We start from the raw sequence: 12,346 nt of genomic DNA on the forward strand, positions 1-12,346 counted from the left end.
CAAAATCAGTAGTTTCTTTCAGCTTTATCGTTGAGCTGACAGAAATATGTTTGAAATAGGTTTTTTTCGTTAACCAGCTATCGCACCCATACGAACGACAATCCTCGGAAGTCAAAACTTATGCGAGCTAAAGACTAACGAGGTCTTACCTTTTAACGTGTGGTTCCTAACACGGGTTGGAGGATAACGAGTGAAAACCGAGCGTTCTGCCTGCGGCTTGAACCATTGACTCACACATCGGCCGATTGACTGAGCGAACAAAGCACCCACGTCGATCCGCCCGGCTACCGAGCGACCTACCGAAACTAATGAAAATCCTTCATTTTTCAAAGGTTTGAACTTGCAATAATTCCAGGCTCATTTTAGACTCATTCATTGCTATATTGAACAATTTTTGTTGATCGTTTGAATTAAATATGTTTGTGGTTTCCTCAGGCACACATGGTATAGTCTATCCATTTCCAATTGGAACGGCAATAAAAATAAGAATACAGTCATAAACATTTCTTGCCTGTGGCCCCTAGTCGCCCAGATAGTTAGTAAACGTGCTATCAAATGTAGTTGAGGAGTAAAGGCTCGGCTAGCTGGACTGGCTGAATACTAATTTTTTGTCCGTTTCACAATATTTCTTTATCAGTGCCGTGTGTTCGTGGGTTAGGTGAGGTAGGGAGTGGTTTTGCAAACCGATTTTTGAAATGTTTTTCTAGAGATCAATTACCCTAACACCAAACGAATATTTTTGCACTCGACGCGTTTCGCTAACAAGGTTAGCATCTTCAGGAGAAGTAAATTGATACTGAATCTAAAGACAAGGGCTAGCTGTTTATACAATACCTAAAGTTTTTTGGTCCGATGTGGACTTTGTTAAATGATGATTATCCTAATTGATTTTTCGGTAATTAACTAGTGGAACCACTACCTGCAAATCAATTTGTCCGCTTTTTAGTCTATTGTTGAGGTTATTGCTGAAACTGATGCCTATTTTGAGGCAAAAGATAAATCATTCTACAAAAGTGATATTGAATGTTAGAGCGGCGCTGGAATGATTCTGTGGCTTTTGATGGAGATTACAATGATGAATGAAGCCAATTAAAAAATTAAAGAGCGTTTTCTATCATAGGCCCGGGACTTTTCAGTACAGATAGTTCAAATACGAGATTTTATCCGAATTCTGCCGTACTATTTCTATCATTCTAATTATGTCTACAGACTGTAATGTTAACCGAACATATCCATTGTCTTACTGAAAGAAATTCTATTTATGATAGCTTTTATGTGCGAAAGAAGATATATGTTGTCTCCTGCAAAGTCTTATGAAAGCGGCATATGGTTAAAAATAAACCAATGTAGTCTGCGTAATAAATAATAGGCTCCAATACGTTCGAATTTTACTTTTTTTGTTGACTTTAGTACTGCGTATAATAACATATTACGAAACTAGTTTATTATGCAGAAGATTATTGTTATAATGTCACACTTATAGTTTCATAGGTATGATATTTCATCACCGACTAGAATACGTTTCAAAAATGAATTCAGCCTGAAGATATATCAGTTTTCTTCAATCAACAGAAATGAAATGTTGAAATTTCAAATGTGTTTTATGTGATCAGTACAACAATTGTGTTAAAATATCTGAATATTTTTTAGGCTAATTTTACCCTAATTTTGTACACTGTACCAGAATTTTGTACTCTGATGTTAGCTATGCTAGCTTAACGTCAAGCTAGTAGGAAGCTTATGAAGGAGCCTGAAATGAGCCTCAACTTATTGCAATTTAAAATTTTTCGAACGCTGAAGGACTTCGATTCGGTTTTTCCAGAATAACGGTAGAGTGCGCAGAACCAATTATTTAAAAAAACAACACAAAGGAGCCCAAAATTATCTTGCCCATAGTTGAAGAATATTTTCGAAACACTATATCCGATTTTTTCGCGTGTTCCTGGTAATCACTTAAATATTCAACCCAATTATTCAGCTCAAACGAAGGGAAAATATTCAAAATAATAATGACGGAGCTTCAAATGAGCCAAAATATTTTCTGTGATTGGATTCTGCTAGCTTAACGTTAAATTAATGATAATGATATGTCCTTCAAATGAAGGGCAAAAAGTTATGGTATAGAGACAAAATTAGCCTATAATTATGGCCTAAAAATGAATATAACGATTCAAAGTGATTCTGCTAGCTTGACAGGAGTTTTAAATATATATGAGTAAACAATATGGTTGGAAAGCTGCATCTCGTCTAAGTCCCTCTCTTTTCTTTTCTCCATATTACTCTCTATGTGAAATGCCGAATAAAAAAATATTTACAGCTCAGAATGAGTCAAATACAGTTCATTCAAAGTCCGCGAGGGTTTCATGGGTATATATATATATATATATATATATATATATATATATATCGAGTGTGTATGATACAAATCAAGAATGAAATAATTCGTGGACACAACATTTAAAAAATAGGGGCAAACCTCGGACACGTGTTTCTGGCTATTGGCCCCATCAGCGCGGTGCATCATATATATATATATATATATATATATATATATATATATATATATATATATATATGGAATTATTTTCCAGCAGCTTGACTGCATTAACCTTTCTAGATTTCATATCATTTCTAGAAACATGTGGATTCGTTTTCCGATGGCATTTCAGGTTAGCTTCCCAAATTTCTGCTACCGCAGTTGTCGGTTGATTGGTCAAACCACCAACACTGACATAAAAACTTGGCAAGTTGACTTGGGTGTCACACCAATAGGTGGTTCCACTTATGTTTCGCTTGCGTTTACGCAGCTATTTTTATCAAGTACTTTCTTGGTTTTTTCTCATTTTGTCTTCAATCGAGGACCGCCTGCCCGGTACTGACGATGCCCAATAGGCTGAAACAGCTGTATACCGTGGCTCTTAAATTGAAATCAATATGGGAATGATCAAAGAGTACTTATCTATTTATTTATATATATATATATATATATATATATATATATATATATATATATATATATATATATATATGAGTATAAAGCTTTTTTCAACATATTATGGTTGATTCAGCTTGTGTATGCCACTTACAAGCTGAATCAGTTCGTAGATTAATTGATTAAACTGATATTCAAACCTTCATTATGTTTCCAATTAAGATTCTTCTCATTTTTAAACATTTGTTTTTGTTTCAGGTAACCAGTTCGTCACATGTTCAACATCATTTCTGCTGCAATACCGTTTGAAAAACTTGCAGTCAGTCAGATAACTTTCCATGCTTCAGTGAGTTATGCACATAATACCATCTATTTACTTATGAAAAATAATAATATGATGGAAAAACGTTTTTGCTTTCCTGTTATTTTTCTTTTATGTGATTTTCCAGAAATCTAAGAAGGTTTTCTGGAAACAATGTTCTTTTTGTGTTTGATTTTCATTTTCAATTTTCATGTTCAGGACAGCTGGAGTTCTTAGCAAAATTCCGTAAGACCTACGCAATAGCTAGAAATGCAGTAAAAAATAATATTTTCAGCAAATATTAGCTATAAGTAAAGTCTCTTGCAACTGTTTACATCAGTTTATATTCAATTGAGAATAACATGATTTTCAAAATGTATAATTTTATAATTAGTAATACCACTAGAGGTCAAATTATTTCCGGAAATTTTTCTAAAAATATTCATGAGCGAGAAAAAATTTTCAGATATTAATTTGACCTCGCCTTGTATTCGGCAAGAAAATTCCACACCGAATTGTGATGGAATATCAAATATTTTTAAAATTTTGGCAGCAATTAGTTAGGCCTTCAATTTGGTAATTTCTACTCATTGTAGTTGCATGGGAATACTATTTCAAGATAGAAAATAGTATATTCCTCAATTTTACATAAGTTTTTGAGTAACTACAAATTGTAGAAAATTGTTTTTTTTGCGTTTTCATTAGTGTGGGTTATGCGCGCTTTAATGGTATGGAATTCATAACCAGCGTCAGTAAGCATCAATCATAGGAGGCTGTGATCATTGTATTTTGACAGTTCAAAACATCAAAAAAACTCGTGTTTTGTTGCAATAAAGAATATTGTAGGCCAGTAAAACCAACAAAAGTCTTTGTTTAAAAAATAAATCGATTTGAAAATCATACTATATGCAAAATATGCGTGAAATTGTCTGATGTATGGATCAATCATCGTACCATGACTTATTTATTTAAAATCTGTTTTTCCATTAATCAGCTCGCATTAATAGACGATTGTGGCCCCAACTTGAAGAAAAAAAAATTGTTCTGAATTGTCCACGAATATTTGATCTAAACTACGCAACATTGAAAGTACTGAATGGGAAAAAGGTGAATAAATTAGTGTCTAAATATTATAATAATTATTATTATTATTTGACTACGTTACATAATACAATGTTTGTAGCAAGTCATGTTTGGCTTTACATTTAAAATTTACAAGCAAATAACAACAATCACTTAGTGTCCGACCGAAACTGGTTTTTACGACCGAAACCGAAAACGAATTTCACCTACGGTCTCAGTTTCGGCCGAAACCGGAACCGAAACTACCTTACAAGGATTATGTTTTGGGGGAAAAAATAAAGAAAACGTTTTTATAATCAGTCAGTCTTTATTATTTTATCTTTAAGTCACAACGTTATGGAGTCTTCGACATTATAATCAACATAACAAACCCTTATTTAAGAAAAAATATTAATTGCACCTTAAAAATACTTAAAATAGGTGAGGTGTTTATTTGAGTAGGTGTAGGTCCTTCTTTTGAATATTATGATGGTTTTTCAAAAATATTAAACATAAAATTACTTATTTAAGTTGTTACCTACTATCACAATAGGTATTTAATATTTATGTAATAAACAAGTAAGTCAGGGGTCACGTCATGATTAGGTACGTGGACGCAGTAAAATGTCTTCGTCGTTTATATGAAATTCAACGCGCCGAACATGACCCATCACAGCGCGGGAACTCCCGAATGCAGTTTCGGTTTAGGTCGTACTTTCGGCAGGTTTGCTGCCTAAACCGAAATCCGTTTTTCTGCCGAAACTCGACCGAAACCGAAACCAAACTTTCGGTCGGACACCAACAATCACATATGTAAAAATTTTGAAAATCAAAAAGAAGTAATGACTTCGCCATTAAGAAGAGAGGAGGTGTCCCAAGAATATAGAAAACATCTTAGCTTTGTAATTAAAATGATTCAAAACTAAATATTATGTGAACAAATAAGAACCAATCTGTCAAAAATAGTCTGTTATTGTGAACGTCAAAAAATTTCCAGAATAATTCGCTGTTGGGTATCCTACGAGAAAAAAAATTCCACTTTTGCCATAATGATTTGTCAAAATAACGAATTTTGATTGGTTCAAAATTACAGGTGTGGAATTTTCGGTGAAATATACAGATATTCACGTCCAGGTCCATTATTTCATGTATTGGGAGAAAAAAGCTTCTCCATTTTATGCCAACAATTGTTGGAAACTTCCAAAGGAAGAAAAAGCCTTCACGAAACAACTAGTTTCACATGAATATTGAATTATACGAAAATAACTGTTTTCTATTCAGTCTGTACTAACATTGGTTATGGAATTGAATCATATATCATTTAAGTGCCATTTAAATAAGTGTCATTCAAATATGACATTGAAACACCTTTTTCCTCACACCAGCACTATAAAATTATTTTCGACGTGCGTTTCGTGAGAACCAAAAAACTTTTTCATGTACACTTTCATGTACAATTTCACGTAGACATTCATGTACATTTCATGTACAATTTTGAATGTAGAGCGGCTTATTTTATTCTCGAATTTTTAGAAAAATAACACAGAGAGAGCCTATGTTCTATTTCTACTAGGTCATTTTTCAAAACAGATTAAAAAGTATTACTGGAGTTTTTTCCCAACATTAAAAAGTTATTTTAACACTTCGACACGTGTTTCGATCACCAAGTTATCATCTTCAAGAGGAAGATCTTCCGAACACCAAACAGACATTTCATTACCTCGACACGTGTTTCGATCATCAAGTGATCATCAGGAAGGTCTTTCTCTTGAAGATGATCACTTGGTGATCGAAACACGTGTCGAGGTGTTAAAATAACGGTTTGGGGTTTGGAAAAACTCCAGAAATAATAATTTTCCAAACAGTGCATCGCAAGTACGCTAAAGATTTAATCAAAAAATTTGGAAAGGAAATTAAACCATTCTCGAAAGAATGTATATGTTTTGTATTAGCTTCACCTGTATGTATATATGTATGTAAGTTTGTTTGCTTGTAACTCTCAAGCTTGGGATCTGTATCGACAGAATTATCCGAACTATTGCTTGATCTATTCGCGGGCGGGTGGCGCTGTACGTGACCTTGATATTTATTGATCTATTTGCGGGCAGATGGCGCTGTATGTAACCTCCCTGATAGGTTGTTCAAAAGAAAATCAAAATAAAAACCATATTTTAAGAATAAGTGTTAGCGAAATTTTGTACTACAGATGAAATATTTAGATAGTAAAATATTTTCAATTACGAAAACGGGAGATACATTTTAAAATCTAATTTCATTATTTGAAAGCAAACCAGAATATTTATTTCAACAATGAAAACTTTATCGTAAATTGTACACCTCAAAAATTCACTTACTTAAATATTTCAAAAAATCAATATTTCAAAAAATTATAATCAAGGTGCTTGACATACATATCAAATCAAAAGATTGGTATAAATAATTGGCCTATAAATTTTAAACTTCGTGGAGATAGAGTTTCGGGAGTCAGGACTTTTTTATCGGAAATTTCCTCCTTTTTAACGAGCGTTTTTCGAAATAGCTTAAATATTAAATTTTTTTGAGTTATTAACGGAAAACTAAATACCAGTTTTTTCAAATCTTATTTTGTTAATAACAACTGCAATTTTTTACCTGCACCAAAATCTTTCAAAAACATTTTTCTAGAGGTGATTCCGAATCGAATGAGCTATCGCTCCATATTTTTAGGACCTTTATCTCTATTTTTCATGTTTTTGAACTTGTTGGGGTGATTGAGAATCAGACTAAACAACCGTTATCACAAGTAGTCGTGATATAACACTTCTCGTCGAGGGCATTTCCTACAATCACTAGTTTGTTTGTGCCTGCATCTATTTATTTGGTTTAGATTATTGGAAAATTGATTACTCGCAATAAAATGAAAGATATATAAACACGTATACAGACTACTCGCTTTAGAAGGCCATGAATAATACAAAATCAGCAAGTGTGAGGTGGCGGAACATTATTGGTGGGAAATGAAGTATGTTTCAGCTCGATAATAATCGACCAGAATGAAAATTTGATAAGCAGTACGTCCCATTTATGATAACTGTGTTTCAGCGTTTGTCATAAGTTTCCAATCCGAGTTTGCTACATTCATTATTCAAAAATTATCGTCTGAAAATCCTTTTTTTTTCATAATCTGTCGTTTTATTTTTGTAAATTTTCAATTAATTCACATGTCTCGCATTGTGTTCATGTTCTGCAGCGTTACACTGATATTCTGTTTAGCAAACATACATAATAATAATAATAATAATAATAATAATAATAATACGTTTATTGGTCCTTAATATGAGCATACAAGGAGCTATAGGGCAAGTCAAGGTATACAAAATTGTAGTAAAATATATTATTATAGGTATATATATATACATATATACATATATACACATACACATATAAGTGAATAAAATAAAATAAATAAATGCTAGCGGACAGCACAGTACATTTGAAGACATGACAAAACTAAATACTAGCATAAAATAAATATATGTATACAAGTGAATAAAATATGTAAATGCTAGCGGACCGCACAATATATTTAAAGACATGACAAAAGTTAGCACTAGCAATTGCGACAATATTCAAAATACTCATTCAGATCGTACGGTGTAATATGAAGTAAGAAATCTTTAGTTTTTTTCCTAAAAATGTGTGCCTGATTTATTAACTTCAATTCATTGGGGAGGACGTTATATAGTCTCAATCCCATTATATCAGGTAGATTGTGACAGAGGTTTAGACGTGACTTTGGTAGGCGGAGCTCGTTTCTTCTCCTGGTGTTGTAACTATGAAAGTCAGTACTTGTGAGAAACGTGTTTTTCTTTTTATGAATATATGTTAAGACTTCCAAAATATAGAGACCGTAAAAAGAAGGAATACCGAATTTCTTGAAGAGATTTTGACATGACTGCAGCTTTGGTGCATTTGTTATGCAACGAATTATTCGTTTTTGTGCAATAAATATATCTTTAGCGGCTGGAGATGTACCCCAGATACTGATTGCATAACTAATTCTGGATTGAACTTGAGCATAATAAAATAATAGTAGACCTTCAGTGTTCAATACATTTTTTAACATTCTGATTTGATAGCATTTAGAGTTCAGTGAGCCGGTGAGACTTTTGCAGTGTGTTTTAAAAGTGAGGTCGTTGTCAAGAGAAATGCCCAAGAATTTAATAGTGGTACAGGGTTCGATAGAGATACCGCATAGGTTCAGGTTTAAGGCAGGCAAATTGAGGTTTTGACTGGTATGGAATGTCATGTAGTTTGTTTTGGAAGGATTGAGATATAGCGAGTTTTTACCAAACCAACCGTGTAGGACATCAGTGGTGTTAGATATTTTATTTTGGAGTTCTAATTTTGATTTATCTGAGAGGAGTAGAGTAGCGTCGTCAGCATATAAGCAAGTGAACGCTTCCCGTAAAACTATTGGGAGTTCATTTATATAGATGATAAAAAGTATAGGAGCCAAGACAGAGCCTTGAGGTACACCAATATTATTTTCTTGTGGAGATGAGAAATATGTGAGTTTTTTATTTGCACTAGTGTGGCTAATTTTTACTCTCTGGGTTCTTCCTTCAAGAAAAGAACTGAACCAATCGTGGGATTTTCCTCTAATTCCAATTTGATAAAGTTTATCAAGTAGTTGTTTATGTATTACGCAGTCAAAAGCTCGACTTAGGTCACAGAATAATGTATCATCGAATAATGTATCAACAGGCACCGTGAGAAATTTATTTTCATTGAAAATAAATCGTCGACTGTCTGGAAACTTCAAATTGAAAATCGGTCACAGAAAACGCTTTTGGAATTTGGAAATCAATAACTCTTGAGAATGTTGTCGCTCGATCCCACACGATAATATTGAGGTTAATGACAAACATTGAGCAAGTTGACTTGGTTGGTTTCGGGTTTTGCCGTAGTTTTCTTTGGTTACAATCTACAAACGTTTCAACTGCAACTACGGCAGTCATCTTCAGTGGCGCGGTCGAAGTACTCTGACGTATCAGTTGATACGTCAATTGCAGTTGAAACTTGTTGAGATTCTAATCAAAGACGGCCACGGTCAAACCCGGAAACCAACCAAAACATTGACGCCATCCGTGAAAGCCTACATTCCTATACAGGTCCTTTATTTTATCATGTGGTAACATTGCTATATTCTAAACCGTAACAGACGAGAAGACGAATAAATGGAAAAAAAGGTAACTGTCATCGGGAACAATACAATGGTCGAAGAAAATTTATGTGGACTCTCGTCCTTCTCGAGTTACACGGGGAAAATAAAAAATGCTGATTTTCGTTTTTTTCGATTGAAATTGTTATTCCGGAGGATATCAAAAAATGGAAAAGGAAAATGTTATTGTATTCGAAGTGAACTATGACGATGTAATAATAAATATTCAATAAAACGTTTCGTGTCACCATGGCCACCATCAATTTTTTTTTAAATACGGACCTGTCTTTTTTATTACAGGTATTGATAAAGCGATAAATTCACAATCTATGGGTATGTCACATTTGATATTTTTGTTACATTTCATTTGAAATAACTACCATCAACAGTGACAACTATTTTGAATTACGGTCCTGTCGTTATTTCTTTTGTAAATTGTTTCGATTTCTTCAAAATATCATTCAGACAACCCAATAAATTTGACAGGTGGTACCCTAACATATTGAAAATTCGTACTTTTTCGTTTTGAAAATTTTTGTATTGCCGTAATCCTTCTTTCAAGGCATATTTCTCCCTAATCAATTATAATTCGTAATATTTTTATGATTCTCCACTTTGGAAGTAACGAAAATATCAGTTTTTGGTCAAAATTCGATTTTTGTATAATTTGGTTTGATCAAATAGCATCTCAATTCATTTACCATCTTAAACGCGTAGGCTTTGCTTGACAAGAAAAATGAATGCGTTGTTAATATCTGTTGAGAATTGTCAGACGTTTATGAACATATCAAATATGTATTCAAATGATGAAAGGAATGATATGATATTTATTTATGCAAAATCAAATGGAAATCCTCTTTTGGCAAGTAATATTTATGTTGAGCTATACCCGAATCATCGTAATCCGAACATCCAAATGTTTGGACGATTATAAAGAAATTTGAGGGACTATGGTGCATTTGACTGAAAGAAAGCAAGAAAATGTGTGGTTACTGGAAGTGTGAGGAATCAAATAAATGTTGTGGGTAAGCAAATATTACCACATCATTTACATAGGGAAACCACAATAAATGTTTGTTTGGGAATTGTGAGAATAAACATCCATGGACCTTTCTTTTACGATAATCATTTGAATAGTAAAATGTATCTTCATTTTCTGTTCAATGAATTCGATGGCTACTTACATGACTTGCCAATGAATATCCGCCTTGAAATACAATATTTTCAACAGGACGGTGATCCTTTCCATAACGCAGCAATAGTTTGGGAGCATTTAGATGCAATATGCCCAAAAAAATGGATTGGAAACAATGGACCAATTAACTGGCCAGCTCGATCCCCAGATCTTACTCCTTTAGATTTTTTTGTCTGGTGATACATAAAGAATAAAGTTTTTCAACACCAAGTACAGATATCGACCATCTCAAACAAAAAATAAGAGATGCACGTATTAGTATTACACCTATTATGTTAGAAAATTGCCACAGAAATTATCTGGACCGTCAACTTATGTCCATTCAACAAAGAGGTAGTCAATTCGAGCATTTAATGTAGATTGCCATGTAGCTTTGATTTTCCGTATTCCAAAAGTTCATAATAAAGTAAATCGTTTTTCTGTTTGATTGTTGTCACTGATGATGATGGTTATTTCAGATGAAACGCTATAAAAATATCAAATTTGATATACAATTGGATTGTGAATGTATCGCTATTTTAATATCTGTAATAAAAAAGACAGGTCTGTATTTAAAAAAAAGTTTATAGTTTCCATATTGACACGAAACGTTTTATCGAATATTTATTATTATATCGTCATAGTACACTTCAAATACAATAACATTTTCTTTTTCCATTTTTTGATACTCTCCGAAATAACAATTCCATTTTTGGTTTTCCCCATATAATTCGTGGAGGGCGAGAGTCCCGTAAATTTTCTTCTACCATTGTATTGTTCCCGATGACAGTTACCTTTTTTTCCATTTAATCGTCTTCGTATCTGTTACGGTTTAGAATATAGCAATGTTACCACATGATAAAAGAAACGGGCTGTACATGTATATTGAGTAAGTACATACATTTTTTATCATAGAACGCCGAAAAAACAGCTGAAAATGCATTGCATTTCACTTGCAGTGCGGTCTTTTTTGCTACGAAATTGACACCGATACTATCATTATTTTGAAATAATTCAAGTGATTCATTCATTTGCATGCATCTGAATCGAATAAAAAACTATATACTCTATATCGTCGCTATATCATCGTCTCCATTTCATTTGAGATCTATCTCATTACCGCAACATTGACAAAAATTATACATGTAGGGAAAGAAAGGTTTCGGCTTTCTAATTCTTTCTACGAAACAAAGTTGAATGACAGTGTAATATGTATAAGTGAAATTTCACCTCTTTCACATACTGTATTGTGTAGCAATCCCGTGAATGATATCTGATCAGAAATGCCATAGTAGTTATATCTTCCCTGGCAAACTTTTCCGTGACTCCGCTGCTGCAAGATTTAAAGCTTTGTCAGAAAAGATGCAGGAAGCTCATGACCTCTAGCCTAGCTCTAGCACAATATTCAAATCTAAGCAATGGTTTTTTTTTTCAAATATTTGTTCCTGAATGCATACTCCTGAACATCAGTAGAAAACGTCCAAAAACTCGGTGCTTTATGGAGGGGTTATATACCCCATACTGTGAGTTGTAAACTGCCCTTCCCCAATGTTATTTTCTGGATCCGCCACTATATAGGAAATGAAAATTATAAAAGTCCAAAGTAACATAAATATAGGTACAAGGAGTGTATGTAATAAGTCACATATTTAAGGTCATCGGTAGGAAAAAAAA

The 12,346-nt window shown here is 33.3% G+C and overlaps 1 protein-coding gene across 2 annotated transcripts in view; it reads left to right on the forward strand.

The window, feature by feature from the left end:
* Window positions 1-12,346, forward strand: part of wge (BAH domain and coiled-coil containing protein winged eye) — a 277,971-nt gene that overhangs the window by 23,150 nt on the left and 242,475 nt on the right. The window lies entirely within an intron of this gene.

This window comes from Leptinotarsa decemlineata, unplaced genomic scaffold (assembly GCF_025532065.1).
Source record: "Leptinotarsa decemlineata unplaced genomic scaffold, Ldec_3_MD MMD2_tig00026282_RagTag_RagTag, whole genome shotgun sequence".
Taxonomy (NCBI): Eukaryota; Metazoa; Arthropoda; class Insecta; order Coleoptera; family Chrysomelidae; genus Leptinotarsa; species Leptinotarsa decemlineata.